Source organism: Hyperolius riggenbachi, chromosome 8, assembly GCF_040937935.1.
Source record: "Hyperolius riggenbachi isolate aHypRig1 chromosome 8, aHypRig1.pri, whole genome shotgun sequence".
Classification (NCBI taxonomy): Eukaryota; Metazoa; Chordata; class Amphibia; order Anura; family Hyperoliidae; genus Hyperolius; species Hyperolius riggenbachi.
In genome coordinates this window covers 89,771,242-89,791,794 of record NC_090653.1, presented here as the reverse complement: position 1 = coordinate 89,791,794, position 20,553 = coordinate 89,771,242, and the positions used below count along the sequence as shown (strand labels likewise).

Here is a 20,553-nt window from a genome sequence, read left to right as displayed (position 1 = left end):
GCAAAATTACTATACTTAACAGAGAAGAGACAACCACAAACTTAGCCTAGAAGACTTCATGAACACTGCAAGGCATGTTTTTTTCTCTGAAAACACTCATCAAACTGCCATTTTGGATCACTGCAATACCTTAGACAGCAATGTCATGTGCCTGCTCTAACAAATGAAATCCTTTGTGCTCCTTGAGCGTCTTTTCCTATGCGGTGGCTGTTTCCAGTGGAAAATGGTTTCTTCATAAAGAGGCATGAGACCGCGTGGCCTAATGGATAAGGCGTCTGACTTCGGATCAGAAGATTGAGGGTTCGAGTCCCTTTGTGGTCGTTGAGCTCTGTTCTTGTCACTTCTGTAGAGTATTTGCTCCTCTTGTTGTAAATGTCCTCGGAGACTTTGCAAAAGCCTGTGCTTCCTCACTCATGCTTATCATTCAATCCCTGCCCTTGACTGTTTACAGCTACAAAGGTGGCTGCTTTTGCTGAGCTTTCACCACAATGTCAATGACGCTAACTCTTTTCTTACAACTTGTGCAAGTCCCAGCAAAGTTTTTACATCAACCTCAAATAAACACTGCTAGTCCACACTGGGATTCTAACCTTTGCCTTACTTTGAACCCAATACCCTGATGGACCTGGGAAGAGACTCTAAGTAAACTATATGACCCAGGGTTCAAACATTCATGGTGGCATCTCCCTTTCTGCTAAGCATTTTGTTTACTAACATGAGAAAATTAATTTCCTATATGATTTAGGAAATCCTTGTCTGCAATTCTGCTGTAAGCCAGACTTTTACAAAGGTGCAGACACAGCATGTCAAGTGGCACGATGCGATTCCTTCTTGTTGCAAGCTCAACAATTTCAAAAGGTTGCCTCGGTTCCCAATTTATATGAAGAGTTCTTGCCTGAAATTTGGAAAGTATGTCTGTCATTTCCTCTGAAAAGATATGATTCACACCGCAAATGGAACACTGCAATTGGTTTTCTTGCAACCTGAACTCTTTTCAAGGAAGGGTCCGTTGAAATTTCAACAAATGAGTCTTGTCAGAAGAGGGAATAACCCCACCTCTTTCACCAAAGGTCAGAACATACAGGGAAGACCTGTAAGTTATTGCCAAAACCTATCTCCTGAGTTCGGTCTCCTTACATATTTGTCACTTTACCTGTACACTAACCTTTTAAGATTTAGCAAAACAAATTGCCTCCAAAGCTTCTGATCCTGATGAAGTGAACTAGAAGAGAAGATGAGCTAACCCATATGACTGTAGGTGTGCCAAAGGGGATGGAATTTGTCAGTTTGTAAAACGTGTGTTAGAAAGCTTGTAGAAAAAAGTCGGCCTTGTTCCTTTTCTGCGAGATTTTCCAAAAGTCCATGTGAGGTTGCTGTTGAGAAGGCCCTTTAAAGAGCCTAGTAAATGAAAAGACCCAAGAGCTTGTTTTGGCAGGCCTGACCAATGTGCCATGATGGACAAAGTGAAAAAGCTCTGTCAGAAGTGGGATTTGAACCCACGCCTCCATTCGGAGACCAGAAGGGCCATGAGAAGGGAAAAGAAGCCTCTTGAGTCTGGCGCCTTAGACCACTCGGCCATCCTGACAAGCGGTGTACTATGAACCCATGCAGCTGGCAAAATGACTATACTTAACAGAGAAGAGACAACCACAAACTTAGCCTAGAAGACTTCATGAACACTGCAAGGCATGTTTTTTTCTCTGAAAACACTCATCAAACTGCCATTTTGGATCACTGCAATACCTTAGACAGCAATGTCATGTGCCTGCTCTAACAAATGAAATCCTTTGTGCTCCTTGAGTGTCTTTTCCTATGCGGTGGCTGTTTCCAGTGGAAAATGGTTTCTTCATAAAGAGGCATGAGACCGCGTGGCATAATGGATAAGGCGTCTGACTTTGGATCAGAAGATTGAGGGTTCGAGTCCTTTCGTGGTCGTTGAGCTCTGTTTTTGTCACTTCTGTAGAGTATTTGCTCCTCTTGTTGTAAATGTCCTCGGAGACTTTGCAAAAGCCTGTGCTTCCTCACTCATGCTTATCATTCAATCCCTGCCCTTGACTGTTTACAGCTACAAAGGTGGCTGCTTTTGCTGAGCTTTCACCACAATGTCAATGACGCTAACTCTTTTCTTACAACTTGTGCAAGTCCCAGCAAAGTTTTTACAACAACCTCAAATAAACACTGCTAGTCCACACTGGGATTCTAACCTTTGCCTTACTTTGAACCCAATACCCTGATGGACCTGGGAAGAGACTCTAAGTAAACTATATGACCCAGGGTTCAAACATTCATGGTGGCATCTCCCTTTCTGCTAAGCATTTTGTTTACTAACATGAGAAAATTAATTTCCTATATGATTTAGGAAATCCTTGTCTGCAATTCTGCTGTAAGCCAGACTTTTACAAAGGTGCAGACACAGCATGTCAAGTGGCACGATGCGATTCCTTCTTGTTGCAAGCTCAACAATTTCAAAAGGTTGCCTCGGTTCCCAATTTATATGAAGAGTTCTTGCCTGAAATTTGGAAAGTATGTCTGTCATTTCCTCTGAAAAGATATGATTCACACCGCAAATGGAACACTGCAATTGGTTTTCTTGCAACCTGAACTCTTTTCAAGGAAGGGTCCGTTGAAATTTCAACAAATGAGTCTTGTCAGAAGAGGGAATAACCCCACCTCTTTCACCAAAGGTCAGAACATACAGGGAAGACCTGTAAGTTATTGCCAAAACCTATCTCCTGAGTTCGGTCTCCTTACATATTTGTCACTTTACCTGTACACTAACCTTTTAAGATTTAGCAAAACAAATTGCCTCCAAAGCTTCTGATCCTGATGAAGTGAACTAGAAGAGAAGATGAGCTAACCCATATGACTGTAGGTGTGCCAAAGGGGATGGAATTTGTCAGTTTGTAAAACGTGTGTTAGAAAGCTTGTAGAAAAAAGTCGGCCTTGTTCCTTTTCTGCGAGATTTTCCAAAAGTCCATGTGAGGTTGCTGTTGAGAAGGCCCTTTGAAGAGCCTAGTAAATGAAAAGACCCAAGAGCTTGTTTTGGCAGGCCTGACCAATGTGCCATGATGGACAAAGTGAAAAAGCTCTGTCAGAAGTGGGATTTGAACCCACGCCTCCATTCGGAGACCAGAAGGCCCATGAGAAGGGAAGAGAAGCCTCTTGAGTCTGGCGCCTTAGACCACTCGGCCATCCTGACAAGCGGTGTACTATGTACCCATGCAGCTGGCAAAATGACTATACTTAACAGAGAAGAGACAACCACAAACTTAGCCTAGAAGACTTCATGAACACTGCAAGGCATGTTTTTTTCTCTGAAAACACTCATCAAACTGCCATTTTGGATCACTGCAATACCTTAGACAGCAATGTCATGTGCCTGCTCTAACAAATGAAATCCTTTGTGCTCCTTGAGCGTCTTTTCCTATGCGGTGGCTGTTTCCAGTGGAAAATGGTTTCTTCATAAAGAGGCATGAGACCGCGTGGCCTAATGGATAAGGCGTCTGACTTCGGATCAGAAGATTGAGGGTTCGAGTCCCTTCGTGGTCGTTGAGCTCTGTTCTTGTCACTTCTGTAGAGTATTTGCTCCTCTTGTTGTAAATGTCCTCGGAGACTTTGCAAAAGCCTGTGCTTCCTCACTCATGCTTATCATTCAATCCCTGCCCTTGACTGTTTACAGCTACAAAGGTGGCTGCTTTTGCTGAGCTTTCACCACAATGTCAATGACGCTAACTCTTTTCTTACAACTTGTGCAAGTCCCAGCAAAGTTTTTACATCAACCTCAAATAAACACTGCTAGTCCACACTGGGATTCTAACCTTTGCCTTACTTTGAACCCAATACCCTGATGGACCTGGGAAGAGACTCTAAGTAAACTATATGACCCAGGGTTCAAACATTCATGGTGGCATCTCCCTTTCTGCTAAGCATTTTGTTTACTAACATGAGAAAATTAATTTCCTATATGATTTAGGAAATCCTTGTCTGCAATTCTGCTGTAAGCCAGACTTTTACAAAGGTGCAGACACAGCATGTCAAGTGGCACGATGCGATTCCTTCTTGTTGCAAGCTCAACAATTTCAAAAGGTTGCCTCGGTTCCCAATTTATATGAAGAGTTCTTGCCTGAAATTTGGAAAGTATGTCTGTCATTTCCTCTGAAAAGATATGATTCACACCGCAAATGGAACACTGCAATTGGTTTTCTTGCAACCTGAACTCTTTTCAAGGAAGGGTCCGTTGAAATTTCAACAAATGAGTCTTGTCAGAAGAGGGAATAACCCCACCTCTTTCACCAAAGGTCAGAACATACAGGGAAGACCTGTAAGTTATTGCCAAAACCTATCTCCTGAGTTCGGTCTCCTTACATATTTGTCACTTTACCTGTACACTAACCTTTTAAGATTTAGCAAAACAAATTGCCTCCAAAGCTTCTGATCCTGATGAAGTGAACTAGAAGAGAAGATGAGCTAACCCATATGACTGTAGGTGTGCCAAAGGGGATGGAATTTGTCAGTTTGTAAAACGTGTGTTAGAAAGCTTGTAGAAAAAAGTCGGCCTTGTTCCTTTTCTGCGAGATTTTCCAAAAGTCCATGTGAGGTTGCTGTTGAGAAGGCCCTTTGAAGAGCCTAGTAAATGAAAAGACCCAAGAGCTTGTTTTGGCAGGCCTGACCAATGTGCCATGATGGACAAAGTGAAAAAGCTCTGTCAGAAGTGGGATTTGAACCCACGCCTCCATTCGGAGACCAGAAGGCCCATGAGAAGGGAAGAGAAGCCTCTTGAGTCTGGCGCCTTAGACCACTCGGCCATCCTGACAAGCGGTGTACTATGTACCCATGCAGCTGGCAAAATGACTATACTTAACAGAGAAGAGACAACCACAAACTTAGCCTAGAAGACTTCATGAACACTGCAAGGCATGTTTTTTTCTCTGAAAACACTCATCAAACTGCCATTTTGGATCACTGCAATACCCTAGACAGCAATGTCATGTGCCTGCTCTAACAAATGAAATCCTTTGTGCTCCTTGAGCGTCTTTTCCTATGCGGTGGTTGTTTCCAGTGGAAAATGGTTTCTTCATAAAGAGGCATGAGACCGCGTGGCCTAATGGATAAGGCGTCTGACTTTGGAGCAGAAGATTGAGGGTTCGAGTCCCTTCGTGGTCGTTGAGCTCTGTTCTTGTCACTTCTGTAGAGTATTTGCTCCTCTTGTTGTAAATGTCCTCGGAGACTTTGCAAAAGCCTGTGCTTCCTCACTCATGCTTATCATTCAATCCCTGCCCTTGACTGTTTACAGCTACAAAGGTGGCTGCTTTTGCTGAGCTTTCACCACAATGTCAATGACGCTAACTCTTTTCTTACAACTTGTGCAAGTCCCAGCAAAGTTTTTACATCAACCTCAAATAAACACTGCTAGTCCACACTGGGATTCTAACCTTTGCCTTACTTTGAACCCAATACCCTGATAGACCTGGGAAGAGACTCTAAGTAAACTATATGACCCAGGGTTCAAACATTCATGGTGGCATCTCCCTTTCTGCTAAGCATTTTGTTTACTAACATGAGAAAATTAATTTCCTATATGATTTAGGAAATCCTTGTCTGCAATTCTGCTGTAAGCCAGACTTTTACAAAGGTGCAGACACAGCATGTCAAGTGGCACGATGCGATTCCTTCTTGTTGCAAGCTCAACAATTTCAAAAGGTTGCCTCGGTTCCCAATTTATATGAAGAGTTCTTGCCTGAAATTTGGAAAGTATGTCTGTCATTTCCTCTGAAAAGATATGATTCACACCGCAAATGGAACACTGCAATTGGTTTTCTTGCAACCTGAACTCTTTTCAAGGAAGGGTCCGTTGAAATTTCAACAAATGAGTCTTGTCAGAAGAGGGAATAACCCCACCTCTTTCACCAAAGGTCAGAACATACAGGGAAGACCTGTAAGTTATTGCCAAAACCTATCTCCTGAGTTCGGTCTCCTTACATATTTGTCACTTTACCTGTACACTAACCTTTTAAGATTTAGCAAAACAAATTGCCTCCAAAGCTTCTGATCCTGATGAAGTGAACTAGAAGAGAAGATGAGCTAACCCATATGACTGTAGGTGTGCCAAAGGGGATGGAATTTGTCAGTTTGTAAAACGTGTGTTAGAAAGCTTGTAGAAAAAAGTCGGCCTTGTTCCTTTTCTGCGAGATTTTCCAAAAGTCCATGTGAGGTTGCTGTTGAGAAGGCCCTTTGAAGAGCCTAGTAAATGAAAAGACCCAAGAGCTTGTTTTGGCAGGCCTGACCAATGTGCCATGATGGACAAAGTGAAAAAGCTCTGTCAGAAGTGGGATTTGAACCCACGCCTCCATTCGGAGACCAGAAGGCCCATGAGAAGGGAAGAGAAGCCTCTTGAGTCTGGCGCCTTAGACCACTCGGCCATCCTGACAAGCGGTGTACTATGTACCCATGCAGCTGGCAAAATTACTATACTTAACAGAGAAGAGACAACCACAAACTTAGCCTAGAAGACTTCATGAACACTGCAAGGCATGTTTTTTTCTCTGAAAACACTCATCAAACTGCCATTTTGGATCACTGCAATACCTTAGACAGCAATGTCATGTGCCTGCTCTAACAAATGAAATCCTTTGTGCTCCTTGAGCGTCTTTTCCTATGCGGTGGCTGTTTCCAGTGGAAAATGGTTTCTTCATAAAGAGGCATGAGACCGCGTGGCCTAATGGATAAGGCGTCTGACTTCGGATCAGAAGATTGAGGGTTCGAGTCCCTTTGTGGTCGTTGAGCTCTGTTCTTGTCACTTCTGTAGAGTATTTGCTCCTCTTGTTGTAAATGTCCTCGGAGACTTTGCAAAAGCCTGTGCTTCCTCACTCATGCTTATCATTCAATCCCTGCCCTTGACTGTTTACAGCTACAAAGGTGGCTGCTTTTGCTGAGCTTTCACCACAATGTCAATGACGCTAACTCTTTTCTTACAACTTGTGCAAGTCCCAGCAAAGTTTTTACATCAACCTCAAATAAACACTGCTAGTCCACACTGGGATTCTAACCTTTGCCTTACTTTGAACCCAATACCCTGATGGACCTGGGAAGAGACTCTAAATAAACTATATGACCCAGGGTTCAAACATTCATGGTGGCATCTCCCTTTCTGCTAAGCATTTTGTTTACTAACATGAGAAAATTAATTTCCTATATGATTTAGGAAATCCTTGTCTGCAATTCTGCTGTAAGCCAGACTTTTACAAAGGTGCAGACACAGCATGTCAAGTGGCACGATGCGATTCCTTCTTGTTGCAAGCTCAACAATTTCAAAAGGTTGCCTCGGTTCCCAATTTATATGAAGAGTTCTTGCCTGAAATTTGGAAAGTATGTCTGTCATTTCCTCTGAAAAGATATGATTCACACCGCAAATGGAACACTGCAATTGGTTTTCTTGCAACCTGAACTCTTTTCAAGGAAGGGTCCGTTGAAATTTCAACAAATGAGTCTTGTCAGAAGAGGGAATAACCCCACCTCTTTCACCAAAGGTCAGAACATACAGGGAAGACCTGTAAGTTATTGCCAAAACCTATCTCCTGAGTTCGGTCTCCTTACATATTTGTCACTTTACCTGTACACTAACCTTTTAAGATTTAGCAAAACAAATTGCCTCCAAAGCTTCTGATCCTGATGAAGTGAACTAGAAGAGAAGATGAGCTAACCCATATGACTGTAGGTGTGCCAAAGGGGATGGAATTTGTCAGTTTGTAAAACGTGTGTTAGAAAGCTTGTAGAAAAAAGTCGGCCTTGTTCCTTTTCTGCGAGATTTTCCAAAAGTCCATGTGAGGTTGCTGTTGAGAAGGCCCTTTAAAGAGCCTAGTAAATGAAAAGACCCAAGAGCTTGTTTTGGCAGGCCTGACCAATGTGCCATGATGGACAAAGTGAAAAAGCTCTGTCAGAAGTGGGATTTGAACCCACGCCTCCATTCGGAGACCAGAAGGGCCATGAGAAGGGAAAAGAAGCCTCTTGAGTCTGGCGCCTTAGACCACTCGGCCATCCTGACAAGCGGTGTACTATGAACCCATGCAGCTGGCAAAATGACTATACTTAACAGAGAAGAGACAACCACAAACTTAGCCTAGAAGACTTCATGAACACTGCAAGGCATGTTTTTTTCTCTGAAAACACTCATCAAACTGCCATTTTGGATCACTGCAATACCTTAGACAGCAATGTCATGTGCCTGCTCTAACAAATGAAATCCTTTGTGCTCCTTGAGTGTCTTTTCCTATGCGGTGGCTGTTTCCAGTGGAAAATGGTTTCTTCATAAAGAGGCATGAGACCGCGTGGCATAATGGATAAGGCGTCTGACTTTGGATCAGAAGATTGAGGGTTCGAGTCCTTTCGTGGTCGTTGAGCTCTGTTTTTGTCACTTCTGTAGAGTATTTGCTCCTCTTGTTGTAAATGTCCTCGGAGACTTTGCAAAAGCCTGTGCTTCCTCACTCATGCTTATCATTCAATCCCTGCCCTTGACTGTTTACAGCTACAAAGGTGGCTGCTTTTGCTGAGCTTTCACCACAATGTCAATGACGCTAACTCTTTTCTTACAACTTGTGCAAGTCCCAGCAAAGTTTTTACAACAACCTCAAATAAACACTGCTAGTCCACACTGGGATTCTAACCTTTGCCTTACTTTGAACCCAATACCCTGATGGACCTGGGAAGAGACTCTAAGTAAACTATATGACCCAGGGTTCAAACATTCATGGTGGCATCTCCCTTTCTGCTAAGCATTTTGTTTACTAACATGAGAAAATTAATTTCCTATATGATTTAGGAAATCCTTGTCTGCAATTCTGCTGTAAGCCAGACTTTTACAAAGGTGCAGACACAGCATGTCAAGTGGCACGATGCGATTCCTTCTTGTTGCAAGCTCAACAATTTCAAAAGGTTGCCTCGGTTCCCAATTTATATGAAGAGTTCTTGCCTGAAATTTGGAAAGTATGTCTGTCATTTCCTCTGAAAAGATATGATTCACACCGCAAATGGAACACTGCAATTGGTTTTCTTGCAACCTGAACTCTTTTCAAGGAAGGGTCCGTTGAAATTTCAACAAATGAGTCTTGTCAGAAGAGGGAATAACCCCACCTCTTTCACCAAAGGTCAGAACATACAGGGAAGACCTGTAAGTTATTGCCAAAACCTATCTCCTGAGTTCGGTCTCCTTACATATTTGTCACTTTACCTGTACACTAACCTTTTAAGATTTAGCAAAACAAATTGCCTCCAAAGCTTCTGATCCTGATGAAGTGAACTAGAAGAGAAGATGAGCTAACCCATATGACTGTAGGTGTGCCAAAGGGGATGGAATTTGTCAGTTTGTAAAACGTGTGTTAGAAAGCTTGTAGAAAAAAGTCGGCCTTGTTCCTTTTCTGCGAGATTTTCCAAAAGTCCATGTGAGGTTGCTGTTGAGAAGGCCCTTTGAAGAGCCTAGTAAATGAAAAGACCCAAGAGCTTGTTTTGGCTGGCCTGACCAATGTGCCATGGTGGACAAAGTGAAAAAGCTCTGTCAGAAGTGGGATTTGAACCCACGCCTCCATTCGGAGACCAGAAGGCCCATGAGAAGGGAAGAGAAGCCTCTTGAGTCTGGCGCCTTAGACCACTCGGCCATCCTGACAAGCGGTGTACTATGTACCCATGCAGCTGGCAAAATGACTATACTTAACAGAGAAGAGACAACCACAAACTTAGCCTAGAAGACTTCATGAACACTGCAAGGCATGTTTTTTTCTCTGAAAACACTCATCAAACTGCCATTTTGGATCACTGCAATACCTTAGACAGCAATATCATGTGCCTGCTCTAACAAATGAAATCCTTTGTGCTCCTTGAGCGTCTTTTCCTATGCGGTGGCTGTTTCCAGTGGAAAATGGTTTCTTCATAAAGAGGCATGAGACCGCGTAGCCTAATGGATAAGGCGTCTGACTTCGGATCAGAAGATTGAGGGTTCGAGTCCCTTTGTGGTCGTTGAGCTCTGTTCTTGTCACTTCTGTAGAGTATTTGCTCCTCTTGTTGTAAATGTCCTCGGAGACTTTGCAAAAGCCTGTGCTTCCTCACTCATGCTTATCATTCAATCCCTGCCCTTGACTGTTTACAGGTACAAAGGTGGCTGCTTTTGCTGAGCTTTCACCACAATGTCAATGACGCTAACTCTTTTCTTACAACTTGTGCAAGTCCCAGCAAAGTTTTTACATCAACCTCAAATAAACACTGCTAGTCCACACTGGGATTCTAACCTTTGCCTTACTTTGAACCCAATACCCTGATGGACCTGGGAAGAGACTCTAAGTAAACTATATGACCCAGGGTTCAAACATTCATGGTGGCATCTCCCTTTCTGCTAAGCATTTTGTTTACTAACATGAGAAAATTAATTTCCTATATGATTTAGGAAATCCTTGTCTGCAATTCTGCTGTAAGCCAGACTTTTACAAAGGTGCAGACACAGCATGTCAAGTGGCACGATGCGATTCCTTCTTGTTGCAAGCTCAACAATTTCAAAAGGTTGCCTCGGTTCCCAATTTATATGAAGAGTTCTTGCCTGAAATTTGGAAAGTATGTCTGTCATTTCCTCTGAAAAGATATGATTCACACCGCAAATGGAACACTGCAATTGGTTTTCTTGCAACCTGAACTCTTTTCAAGGAAGGGTCCGTTGAAATTTCAACAAATGAGTCTTGTCAGAAGAGGGAATAACCCCACCTCTTTCACCAAAGGTCAGAACATACAGGGAAGACCTGTAAGTTATTGCCAAAACCTATCTCCTGAGTTCGGTCTCCTTACATATTTGTCACTTTACCTGTACACTAACCTTTTAAGATTTAGCAAAACAAATTGCCTCCAAAGCTTCTGATCCTGATGAAGTGAACTAGAAGAGAAGATGAGCTAACCCATATGACTGTAGGTGTGCCAAAGGGGATGGAATTTGTCAGTTTGTAAAACGTGTGTTAGAAAGCTTGTAGAAAAAAGTCGGCCTTGTTCCTTTTCTGCGAGATTTTCCAAAAGTCCATGTGAGGTTGCTGTTGAGAAGGCCCTTTGAAGAGCCTAGTAAATGAAAAGACCCAAGAGCTTGTTTTGGCAGGCCTGACCAATGTGCCATGATGGACAAAGTGAAAAAGCTCTGTCAGAAGTGGGATTTGAACCCACGCCTCCATTCGGAGACCAGAAGGCCCATGAGAAGGGAAGAGAAGCCTCTTGAGTCTGGCGCCTTAGACCACTCGGCCATCCTGACAAGCAGTGTACTATGTACCCATGCAGCTGGCAAAATGACTATACTTAACAGAGAAGAGACAACCACAAACTTAGCCTAGAAGACTTCATGAACACTGCAAGGCATGTTTTTTTCTCTGAAAACACTCATCAAACTGCCATTTTGGATCACTGCAATACCTTAGACAGCAATGTCATGTGCCTGCTCTAACAAATGAAATCCTTTGTGCTCCTTGAGCGTCTTTTCCTATGCGGTGGCTGTTTCCAGTGGAAAATGGTTTCTTCATAAAGAGGCATGAGACCGCGTGGCCTAATGGATAAGGTGTCTGACTTTGGAGCAGAAGATTGAGGGTTCGAGTCCCTTCGTGGTTGTTGAGCTCTGTTCTTGTCACTTCTGTAGAGTATTTGCTCCTCTTGTTGTAAATGTCCTCGGAGACTTTGCAAAAGCCTGTGCTTCCTCACTCATGCTTATCATTCAATCCCTGCCCTTGACTGTTTACAGCTACAAAGGTGGCTGCTTTTGCTGAGCTTTCACCACAATGTCAATGACGCTAACTCTTTTCTTACAACTTGTGCAAGTCCCAGCAAAGTTTTTACATCAACCTCAAATAAACACTGCTAGTCCACACTGGGATTCTAACCTTTGCCTTACTTTGAACCCAATACCCTGATGGACCTGGGAAGAGACTCTAAGTAAACTATATGACCCAGGGTTCAAACATTCATGGTGGCATCTCCCTTTCTGCTAAGCATTTTGTTTACTAACATGAGAAAATTAATTTCCTATATGATTTAGGAAATCCTTGTCTGCAATTCTGCTGTAAGCCAGACTTTTACAAAGGTGCAGACACAGCATGTCAAGTGGCACGATGCGATTCCTTCTTGTTGCAAGCTCAACAATTTCAAAAGGTTGCCTCGGTTCCCAATTTATATGAAGAGTTCTTGCCTGAAATTTGGAAAGTATGTCTGTCATTTCCTCTGAAAAGATATGATTCACACCGCAAATGGAACACTGCAATTGGTTTTCTTGCAACCTGAACTCTTTTCAAGGAAGGGTCCGTTGAAATTTCAACAAATGAGTCTTGTCAGAAGAGGGAATAACCCCACCTCTTTCACCAAAGGTCAGAACATACAGGGAAGACCTGTAAGTTATTGCCAAAACCTATCTCCTGAGTTCGGTCTCCTTACATATTTGTCACTTTACCTGTACACTAACCTTTTAAGATTTAGCAAAACAAATTGCCTCCAAAGCTTCTGATCCTGATGAAGTGAACTAGAAGAGAAGATGAGCTAACCCATATGACTGTAGGTGTGCCAAAGGGGATGGAATTTGTCAGTTTGTAAAACGTGTGTTAGAAAGCTTGTAGAAAAAAGTCGGCCTTGTTCCTTTTCTGCGAGATTTTCCAAAAGTCCATGTGAGGTTGCTGTTGAGAAGGCCCTTTGAAGAGCCTAGTAAATGAAAAGACTAGGCTTGTTTTGGCAGGCCTGACCAATGTGCCATGATGGACAAAGTGAAAAAGCTCTGTCAGAAGTGGGATTTGAACCCACGCCTCCATTCGGAGACCAGAAGGCCCATGAGAAGGGAAGAGAAGCCTCTTGAGTCTGGCGCCTTAGACCACTCGGCCATCCTGACAAGCGGTGTACTATGTACCCATGCAGCTGGCAAAATGACTATACTTAACAGAGAAGAGACAACCACAAACTTAGCCTAGAAGACTTCATGAACACTGCAAGGCATGTTTTTTTCTCTGAAAACACTCATCAAACTGCCATTTTGGATCACTGCAATACCTTAGACAGCAATGTCATGTGCCTGCTCTAACAAATGAAATCCTTTGTGCTCCTTGAGCGTCTTTTCCTATGCGGTGGCTGTTTCCAGTGGAAAATGGTTTCTTCATAAAGAGGCATGAGACCGCGTGGCCTAATGGATAAGGCGTCTGACTTCGGATCAGAAGATTGAGGGTTCGAGTCCCTTCGTGGTCGTTGAGCTCTGTTCTTGTCACTTCTGTAGAGTATTTGCTCCTCTTGTTGTAAATGTCCTCGGAGACTTTGCAAAAGCCTGTGCTTCCTCACTCATGCTTATCATTCAATCCCTGCCCTTGACTGTTTACAGCTACAAAGGTGGCTGCTTTTGCTGAGCTTTCACCACAATGTCAATGACGCTAACTCTTTTCTTACAACTTGTGCAAGTCCCAGCAAAGTTTTTACATCAACCTCAAATAAACACTGCTAGTCCACACTGGGATTCTAACCTTTGCCTTACTTTGAACCCAATACCCTGATGGACCTGGGAAGAGACTCTAAGTAAACTATATGACCCAGGGTTCAAACATTCATGGTGGCATCTCCCTTTCTGCTAAGCATTTTGTTTACTAACATGAGAAAATTAATTTCCTATATGATTTAGGAAATCCTTGTCTGCAATTCTGCTGTAAGCCAGACTTTTACAAAGGTGCAGACACAGCATGTCAAGTGGCACGATGCGATTCCTTCTTGTTGCAAGCTCAACAATTTCAAAAGGTTGCCTCGGTTCCCAATTTATATGAAGAGTTCTTGCCTGAAATTTGGAAAGTATGTCTGTCATTTCCTCTGAAAAGATATGATTCACACCGCAAATGGAACACTGCAATTGGTTTTCTTGCAACCTGAACTCTTTTCAAGGAAGGGTCCGTTGAAATTTCAACAAATGAGTCTTGTCAGAAGAGGGAATAACCCCACCTCTTTCACCAAAGGTCAGAACATACAGGGAAGACCTGTAAGTTATTGCCAAAACCTATCTCCTGAGTTCGGTCTCCTTACATATTTGTCACTTTACCTGTACACTAACCTTTTAAGATTTAGCAAAACAAATTGCCTCCAAAGCTTCTGATCCTGATGAAGTGAACTAGAAGAGAAGATGAGCTAACCCATATGACTGTAGGTGTGCCAAAGGGGATGGAATTTGTCAGTTTGTAAAACGTGTGTTAGAAAGCTTGTAGAAAAAAGTCGGCCTTGTTCCTTTTCTGCGAGATTTTCCAAAAGTCCATGTGAGGTTGCTGTTGAGAAGGCCCTTTGAAGAGCCTAGTAAATGAAAAGACCCAAGAGCTTGTTTTGGCAGGCCTGACCAATGTGCCATGATGGACAAAGTGAAAAAGCTCTGTCAGAAGTGGGATTTGAACCCACGCCTCCATTCGGAGACCAGAAGGCCCATGAGAAGGGAAGAGAAGCCTCTTGAGTCTGGCGCCTTAGACCACTCGGCCATCCTGACAAGCGGTGTACTATGTACCCATGCAGCTGGCAAAATGACTATACTTAACAGAGAAGAGACAACCACAAACTTAGCCTAGAAGACTTCATGAACACTGCAAGGCATGTTTTTTTCTCTGAAAACACTCATCAAACTGCCATTTTGGATCACTGCAATACCTTAGACAGCAATGTCATGTGCCTGCTCTAACAAATGAAATCCTTTGTGCTCCTTGAGCGTCTTTTCCTATGCGGTGGCTGTTTCCAGTGGAAAATGGTTTCTTCATAAAGAGGCATGAGATCGCGTGGCCTAATGGATAAGGCGTCTGACTTCGGATCAGAAGATTGAAGGTTCGAGTCCCTTTGTGGTCGTTGAGCTCTGTTCTTGTCACTTCTGTAGAGTATTTGCTCCTCTTGTTGTAAATGTCCTCGGAGACTTTGCAAAAGCCTGTGCTTCCTCACTCATGCTTATCATTCAATCCCTGCCCTTGACTGTTTACAGCTACAAAGGTGGCTGCTTTTGCTGAGCTTTCACCACAATGTCAATGACGCTAACTCTTTTCTTACAACTTGTGCAAGTCCCAGCAAAGTTTTTACATCAACCTCAAATAAACACTGCTAGTCCACACTGGGATTCTAACCTTTGCCTTACTTTGAACCCAATACCCTGATGGACCTGGGAAGAGACTCTAAGTAAACTATATGACCCAGGGTTCAAACATTCATGGTGGCAACTCCCTTTCTGCTAAGCATTTTGTTTACTAACATGAGAAAATTAATTTCCTATATGATTTAGGAAATCCTTGTCTGCAATTCTGCTGTAAGCCAGACTTTTACAAAGGTGCAGACACAGCATGTCAAGTGGCACGATGCGATTCCTTCTTGTTGCAAGCTCAACAATTTCAAAAGGTTGCCTCGGTTCCCAATTTATATGAAGAGTTCTTGCCTGAAATTTGGAAAGTATGTCTGTCATTTCCTCTGAAAAGATATGATTCACACCGCAAATGGAACACTGCAATTGGTTTTCTTGCAACCTGAACTCTTTTCAAGGAAGGGTCCGTTGAAATTTCAACAAATGAGTCTTGTCAGAAGAGGGAATAACCCCACCTCTTTCACCAAAGGTCAGAACATACAGGGAAGACCTGTAAGTTATTGCCAAAACCTATCTCCTGAGTTCGGTCTCCTTACATATTTGTCACTTTACCTGTACACTAACCTTTTAAGATTTAGCAAAACAAATTGCCTCCAAAGCTTCTGATCCTGATGAAGTGAACTAGAAGAGAAGATGAGCTAACCCATATGACTGTAGGTGTGCCAAAGGGGATGGAATTTGTCAGTTTGTAAAACGTGTGTTAGAAAGCTTGTAGAAAAAAGTCGGCCTTGTTCCTTTTCTGCGAGATTTTCCAAAAGTCCATGTGAGGTTGCTGTTGAGAAGGCCCTTTGAAGAGCCTAGTAAATGAAAAGACCCAAGAGCTTGTTTTGGCAGGCCTGACCAATGTGCCATGATGGACAAAGTGAAAAAGCTCTGTCAGAAGTGGGATTTGAACCCACGCCTCCATTCGGAGACCAGAAGGCCCATGAGAAGGGATGAGAAGCCTCTTGAGTCTGGCGCCTTAGACCACTCGGCCATCCTGACAAGCGGTGTACTATGTACCCATGCAGCTGGCAAAATGACTATACTTAACATAGAAGAGACAACCACAAACTTAGCCTAGAAGACTTCATGAACACTGCAAGGCATGTTTTTTTCTCTGAAAACACTCATCAAACTGCCATTTTGGATCACTGCAATACCTTAGACAGCAATGTCATGTGCCTGCTCTAACAAATGAAATCCTTTGTGCTCCTTGAGCGTCTTTTCCTATGCGGTGGCTGTTTCCAGTGGAAAATGGTTTCTTCATAAAGAGGCATGAGACCGCGTGGCCTAATGGATAAGGTGTCTGACTTTGGAGCAGAAGATTGAGGGTTCGAGTCCCTTCGTGGTTGTTGAGCTCTGTTCTTGTCACTTCTGTAGAGTATTTGCTCCTCTTGTTGTAAATGTCCTCGGAGACTTTGCAAAAGCCTGTGCTTCCTCACTCATGCTTATCATTCAATCCCTGCCCTTGACTGTTTACAGCTACAAAGGTGGCTGCTTTTGCTGAGCTTTCACCACAATGTCAATGACGCTAACTCTTTTCTTACAACTTGTGCAAGTCCCAGCAAAGTTTTTACATCAACCTCAAATAAACACTGCTAGTCCACACTGGGATTCTAACCTTTGCCTTACTTTGAACCCAATACCCTGATGGACCTGGGAAGAGACTCTAAGTAAACTATATGACCCAGGGTTCAAACATTCATGGTGGCATCTCCCTTTCTGCTAAGCATTTTGTTTACTAACATGAGAAAATTAATTTCCTATATGATTTAGGAAATCCTTGTCTGCAATTCTGCTGTAAGCCAGACTTTTACAAAGGTGCAGACACAGCATGTCAAGTGGCACGATGCGATTCCTTCTTGTTGCAAGCTCAACAATTTCAAAAGGTTGCCTCGGTTCCCAATTTATATGAAGAGTTCTTGCCTGAAATTTGGAAAGTATGTCTGTCATTTCCTCTGAAAAGATATGATTCACACCGCAAATGGAACACTGCAATTGGTTTTCTTGCAACCTGAACTCTTTTCAAGGAAGGGTCCGTTGAAATTTCAACAAATGAGTCTTGTCAGAAGAGGGAATAACCCCACCTCTTTCACCAAAGGTCAGAACATACAGGGAAGACCTGTAAGTTATTGCCAAAACCTATCTCCTGAGTTCGGTCTCCTTACATATTTGTCACTTTACCTGTACACTAACCTTTTAAGATTTAGCAAAACAAATTGCCTCCAAAGCTTCTGATCCTGATGAAGTGAACTAGAAGAGAAGATGAGCTAACCCATATGACTGTAGGTGTGCCAAAGGGGATGGAATTTGTCAGTTTGTAAAACGTGTGTTAGAAAGCTTGTAGAAAAAAGTCGGCCTTGTTCCTTTTCTGCGAGATTTTCCAAAAGTCCATGTGAGGTTGCTGTTGAGAAGGCCCTTTGAAGAGCCTAGTAAATGAAAAGACTAGGCTTGTTTTGGCAGGCCTGACCAATGTGCCATGATGGACAAAGTGAAAAAGCTCTGTCAGAAGTGGGATTTGAACCCACGCCTCCATTCGGAGACCAGAAGGCCCATGAGAAGGGAAGAGAAGCCTCTTGAGTCTGGCGCCTTAGACCACTCGGCCATCCTGACAAGCGGTGTACTATGTACCCATGCAGCTGGCAAAATGACTATACTTAACAGAGAAGAGACAACCACAAACTTAGCCTAGAAGACTTCATGAACACTGCAAGGCATGTTTTTTTCTCTGAAAACACTCATCAAACTGCCATTTTGGATCACTGCAATACCTTAGACAGCAATGTCATGTGCCTGCTCTAACAAATGAAATCCTTTGTGCTCCTTGAGCGTCTTTTCCTATGCGGTGGCTGTTTCCAGTGGAAAATGGTTTCTTCATAAAGAGGCATGAGACCGCGTGGCCTAATGGATAAGGCGTCTGACTTCGGATCAGAAGATTGAGGGTTCGAGTCCCTTCGTGGTCGTTGAGCTCTGTTCTTGTCACTTCTGTAGAGTATTTGCTCCTCTTGTTGTAAATGTCCTCGGAGACTTTGCAAAAGCCTGTGCTTCCTCACTCATGCTTATCATTCAATCCCTGCCCTTGACTGTTTACAGCTACAAAGGTGGCTGCTTTTGCTGAGCTTTCACCACAATGTCAATGACGCTAACTCTTTTCTTACAACTTGTGCAAGTCCCAGCAAAGTTTTTACATCAACCTCAAATAAACACTGCTAGTCCACACTGGGATTCTAACCTTTGCCTTACTTTGAACCCAATACCCTGATGGACCTGGGAAGAGACTCTAAGTAAACTATATGACCCAGGGTTCAAACATTCATGGTGGCATCTCCCTTTCTGCTAAGCATTTTGTTTACTAACATGAGAAAATTAATTTCCTATATGATTTAGGAAATCCTTGTCTGCAATTCTGCTGTAAGCCAGACTTTTACAAAGGTGCAGACACAGCATGTCAAGTGGCACGATGCGATTCCTTCTTGTTGCAAGCTCAACAATTTCAAAAGGTTGCCTCGGTTCCCAATTTATATGAAGAGTTCTTGCCTGAAATTTGGAAAGTATGTCTGTCATTTCCTCTGAAAAGATATGATTCACACCGCAAATGGAACACTGCAATTGGTTTTCTTGCAACCTGAACTCTTTTCAAGGAAGGGTCCGTTGAAATTTCAACAAATGAGTCTTGTCAGAAGAGGGAATAACCCCACCTCTTTCACCAAAGGTCAGAACATACAGGGAAGACCTGTAAGTTATTGCCAAAACCTATCTCCTGAGTTCGGTCTCCTTACATATTTGTCACTTTACCTGTACACTAACCTTTTAAGATTTAGCAAAACAAATTGAATCCAAAGCTTCTGATCCTGATGAAGTGAACTAGAAGAGAAGATGAGCTAACCCATATGACTGTAGGTGTGCCAAAGGGGATGGAATTTGTCAGTTTGTAAAACGTGTGTTAGAAAGCTTGTAGAAAAAAGTCGGCCTTGTTCCTTTTCTGCGAGATTTTCCAAAAGTCCATGTGAGGTTGCTGTTGAGAAGGCCCTTTGAAGAGCCTAGTAAATGAAAAGACCCAAGAGCTTGTTTTGGCAGGCCTGACCAATGTGCCATGATGGACAAAGTGAAAAAGCTCTGTCAGAAGTGGGATTTGAACCCACGCCTCCATTCGGAGACCAGAAGGCCCATGAGAAGGGAAGAGAAGCCTCTTGAGTCTGGCGCCTTAGACCACTCGGCCATCCTGACAAGCGGTGTACTATGTACCCATGCAGCTGGCAAAATGACTATACTTAACAGAGAAGAGACAACCACAAACTTAGCCTAGAAGACTTCATGAACACTGCAAGGCATGTTTTTTTCTCTGAAAACACTCATCAAACTGCCATTTTGGATCACTGCAATACCTTAGACAGCAATGTCATGTGCCTGCTCTAACAAATGAAATCCTTTGTGCTCCTTGAGCGTCTTTTCCTATGCGGTGGTTGTTTCCAGTGGAAAATGGTTTCTTCATAAAGAGGCATGAGACCGCGTGGCCTAATGGATAAGGCGTCTGACTTTGGAGCAGAAGATTGAGGGTTCGAGTCCCTTCGTGGTTGTTGAGCTCTGTTCTTGTCACTTCTGTAGAGTATTTGCTCCTCTTGTTGTAAATGTCCTCGGAGACTTTGCAAAAGCCTGTGCTTCCTCACTCATGCTTATCATTCAATCCCTGCCCTTGACTGTTTACAGCTACAAAGGTGGCTGCTTTTGCTGAGCTTTCACCACAATGTCAATGACGCTAACTCTTTTCTTACAACTTGTGCAAGTCCCAGCAAAGTTTTTACATCAACCTCAAATAAACACTGCTAGTCCACACTGGGATTCTAACCTTTGCCTTACTTTGAACCCAATACCCTGATGGACCTGGGAAGAGACTCTAAGTAAACTATATGACCCAGGGTTCAAACATTCATGGTGGCATCTCCCTTTCTGCTAAGCATTTTGTTTACTAACATGAGAAAATTAATTTCCTATATGATTTAGGAAATCCTTGTCTGCAATTCTGCTGTAAGCCAGACTTTTACAAAGGTGCAGACACAGCATGTCAAGTGGCACGATGCGATTCCTTCTTGTTGCAAGCTCAACAATTTCAAAAGGTTGCCTCGGTTCCCAATTTATATGAAGAGTTCTTGCCTGAAATTTGGAAAGTATGTCTGTCATTTCCTCTGAAAAGATATGATCCACACCGCAAATGGAACACTGCAATTGGTTTTCTTGCAACCTGAACTCTTTTCAAGGAAGGGTCCGTTGAAATTTCAACAAATGAGTCTTGTCAGAAGAGGGAATAACCCCACCTCTTTCACCAAAGGTCAGAACATACAGGGAAGACCTGTAAGTTATTGCCAAAACCTATCTCCTGAGTTCGGTCTCCTTACATATTTGTCACTTTACCTGTACACTAACCTTTTAAGATTTAGCAAAACAAATTG

At 42.9% G+C, this 20,553-nt stretch overlaps 21 non-coding genes across 21 annotated transcripts; 9 read left to right on the top strand and 12 right to left on the bottom strand.

The window, feature by feature from the left end:
• The first annotated feature begins 248 nt into the window (after nucleotides 1–248).
• TRNAR-UCG (transfer RNA arginine (anticodon UCG)) lies at nucleotides 249–321 on the top strand. Its single transcript has one exon. It is a non-coding gene; the product is annotated as a tRNA-Arg (tRNA).
• A 1,154-nt stretch (nucleotides 322–1,475) lies between these two features.
• TRNAL-CAA (transfer RNA leucine (anticodon CAA)) lies at nucleotides 1,476–1,585 on the bottom strand. The gene is made up of 2 exons: nucleotides 1,548–1,585; nucleotides 1,476–1,521 (listed from the first exon to the last, which is right to left on the bottom strand). It is a non-coding gene; the product is annotated as a tRNA-Leu (tRNA).
• Nucleotides 1,586–1,862: 277 nt separating this feature from the next.
• Nucleotides 1,863–1,935, top strand: TRNAQ-UUG (transfer RNA glutamine (anticodon UUG)). Its single transcript has one exon. It is a non-coding gene; the product is annotated as a tRNA-Gln (tRNA).
• A 1,154-nt stretch (nucleotides 1,936–3,089) lies between these two features.
• TRNAL-CAA (transfer RNA leucine (anticodon CAA)) lies at nucleotides 3,090–3,199 on the bottom strand. The gene is made up of 2 exons: nucleotides 3,162–3,199; nucleotides 3,090–3,135 (listed from the first exon to the last, which is right to left on the bottom strand). It is a non-coding gene; the product is annotated as a tRNA-Leu (tRNA).
• A 277-nt stretch (nucleotides 3,200–3,476) lies between these two features.
• On the top strand, nucleotides 3,477–3,549 carry TRNAR-UCG (transfer RNA arginine (anticodon UCG)). The gene has a single exon. It is a non-coding gene; the product is annotated as a tRNA-Arg (tRNA).
• Nucleotides 3,550–4,703: 1,154 nt separating this feature from the next.
• Nucleotides 4,704–4,813, bottom strand: TRNAL-CAA (transfer RNA leucine (anticodon CAA)). Its single transcript has 2 exons — nucleotides 4,776–4,813; nucleotides 4,704–4,749 (listed from the first exon to the last, which is right to left on the bottom strand). It is a non-coding gene; the product is annotated as a tRNA-Leu (tRNA).
• Nucleotides 4,814–5,090: 277 nt separating this feature from the next.
• On the top strand, nucleotides 5,091–5,163 carry TRNAQ-UUG (transfer RNA glutamine (anticodon UUG)). Its single transcript has one exon. It is a non-coding gene; the product is annotated as a tRNA-Gln (tRNA).
• Nucleotides 5,164–6,317: 1,154 nt separating this feature from the next.
• Nucleotides 6,318–6,427, bottom strand: TRNAL-CAA (transfer RNA leucine (anticodon CAA)). Its single transcript has 2 exons — nucleotides 6,390–6,427; nucleotides 6,318–6,363 (listed from the first exon to the last, which is right to left on the bottom strand). It is a non-coding gene; the product is annotated as a tRNA-Leu (tRNA).
• Nucleotides 6,428–6,704: 277 nt separating this feature from the next.
• On the top strand, nucleotides 6,705–6,777 carry TRNAR-UCG (transfer RNA arginine (anticodon UCG)). The gene has a single exon. It is a non-coding gene; the product is annotated as a tRNA-Arg (tRNA).
• Nucleotides 6,778–7,931: 1,154 nt separating this feature from the next.
• TRNAL-CAA (transfer RNA leucine (anticodon CAA)) lies at nucleotides 7,932–8,041 on the bottom strand. The gene is made up of 2 exons: nucleotides 8,004–8,041; nucleotides 7,932–7,977 (listed from the first exon to the last, which is right to left on the bottom strand). It is a non-coding gene; the product is annotated as a tRNA-Leu (tRNA).
• A 277-nt stretch (nucleotides 8,042–8,318) lies between these two features.
• Nucleotides 8,319–8,391, top strand: TRNAQ-UUG (transfer RNA glutamine (anticodon UUG)). Its single transcript has one exon. It is a non-coding gene; the product is annotated as a tRNA-Gln (tRNA).
• Nucleotides 8,392–9,545: 1,154 nt separating this feature from the next.
• TRNAL-CAA (transfer RNA leucine (anticodon CAA)) lies at nucleotides 9,546–9,655 on the bottom strand. Its single transcript has 2 exons — nucleotides 9,618–9,655; nucleotides 9,546–9,591 (listed from the first exon to the last, which is right to left on the bottom strand). It is a non-coding gene; the product is annotated as a tRNA-Leu (tRNA).
• Nucleotides 9,656–9,932: 277 nt separating this feature from the next.
• TRNAR-UCG (transfer RNA arginine (anticodon UCG)) lies at nucleotides 9,933–10,005 on the top strand. The gene has a single exon. It is a non-coding gene; the product is annotated as a tRNA-Arg (tRNA).
• A 1,154-nt stretch (nucleotides 10,006–11,159) lies between these two features.
• Nucleotides 11,160–11,269, bottom strand: TRNAL-CAA (transfer RNA leucine (anticodon CAA)). Its single transcript has 2 exons — nucleotides 11,232–11,269; nucleotides 11,160–11,205 (listed from the first exon to the last, which is right to left on the bottom strand). It is a non-coding gene; the product is annotated as a tRNA-Leu (tRNA).
• Nucleotides 11,270–12,770: 1,501 nt separating this feature from the next.
• Nucleotides 12,771–12,880, bottom strand: TRNAL-CAA (transfer RNA leucine (anticodon CAA)). Its single transcript has 2 exons — nucleotides 12,843–12,880; nucleotides 12,771–12,816 (listed from the first exon to the last, which is right to left on the bottom strand). It is a non-coding gene; the product is annotated as a tRNA-Leu (tRNA).
• Nucleotides 12,881–13,157: 277 nt separating this feature from the next.
• TRNAR-UCG (transfer RNA arginine (anticodon UCG)) lies at nucleotides 13,158–13,230 on the top strand. The gene has a single exon. It is a non-coding gene; the product is annotated as a tRNA-Arg (tRNA).
• Nucleotides 13,231–14,384: 1,154 nt separating this feature from the next.
• Nucleotides 14,385–14,494, bottom strand: TRNAL-CAA (transfer RNA leucine (anticodon CAA)). Its single transcript has 2 exons — nucleotides 14,457–14,494; nucleotides 14,385–14,430 (listed from the first exon to the last, which is right to left on the bottom strand). It is a non-coding gene; the product is annotated as a tRNA-Leu (tRNA).
• Nucleotides 14,495–15,998: 1,504 nt separating this feature from the next.
• TRNAL-CAA (transfer RNA leucine (anticodon CAA)) lies at nucleotides 15,999–16,108 on the bottom strand. Its single transcript has 2 exons — nucleotides 16,071–16,108; nucleotides 15,999–16,044 (listed from the first exon to the last, which is right to left on the bottom strand). It is a non-coding gene; the product is annotated as a tRNA-Leu (tRNA).
• Nucleotides 16,109–17,609: 1,501 nt separating this feature from the next.
• Nucleotides 17,610–17,719, bottom strand: TRNAL-CAA (transfer RNA leucine (anticodon CAA)). The gene is made up of 2 exons: nucleotides 17,682–17,719; nucleotides 17,610–17,655 (listed from the first exon to the last, which is right to left on the bottom strand). It is a non-coding gene; the product is annotated as a tRNA-Leu (tRNA).
• A 277-nt stretch (nucleotides 17,720–17,996) lies between these two features.
• Nucleotides 17,997–18,069, top strand: TRNAR-UCG (transfer RNA arginine (anticodon UCG)). Its single transcript has one exon. It is a non-coding gene; the product is annotated as a tRNA-Arg (tRNA).
• Nucleotides 18,070–19,223: 1,154 nt separating this feature from the next.
• On the bottom strand, nucleotides 19,224–19,333 carry TRNAL-CAA (transfer RNA leucine (anticodon CAA)). Its single transcript has 2 exons — nucleotides 19,296–19,333; nucleotides 19,224–19,269 (listed from the first exon to the last, which is right to left on the bottom strand). It is a non-coding gene; the product is annotated as a tRNA-Leu (tRNA).
• Nucleotides 19,334–20,553: the final 1,220 nt, after the last annotated feature.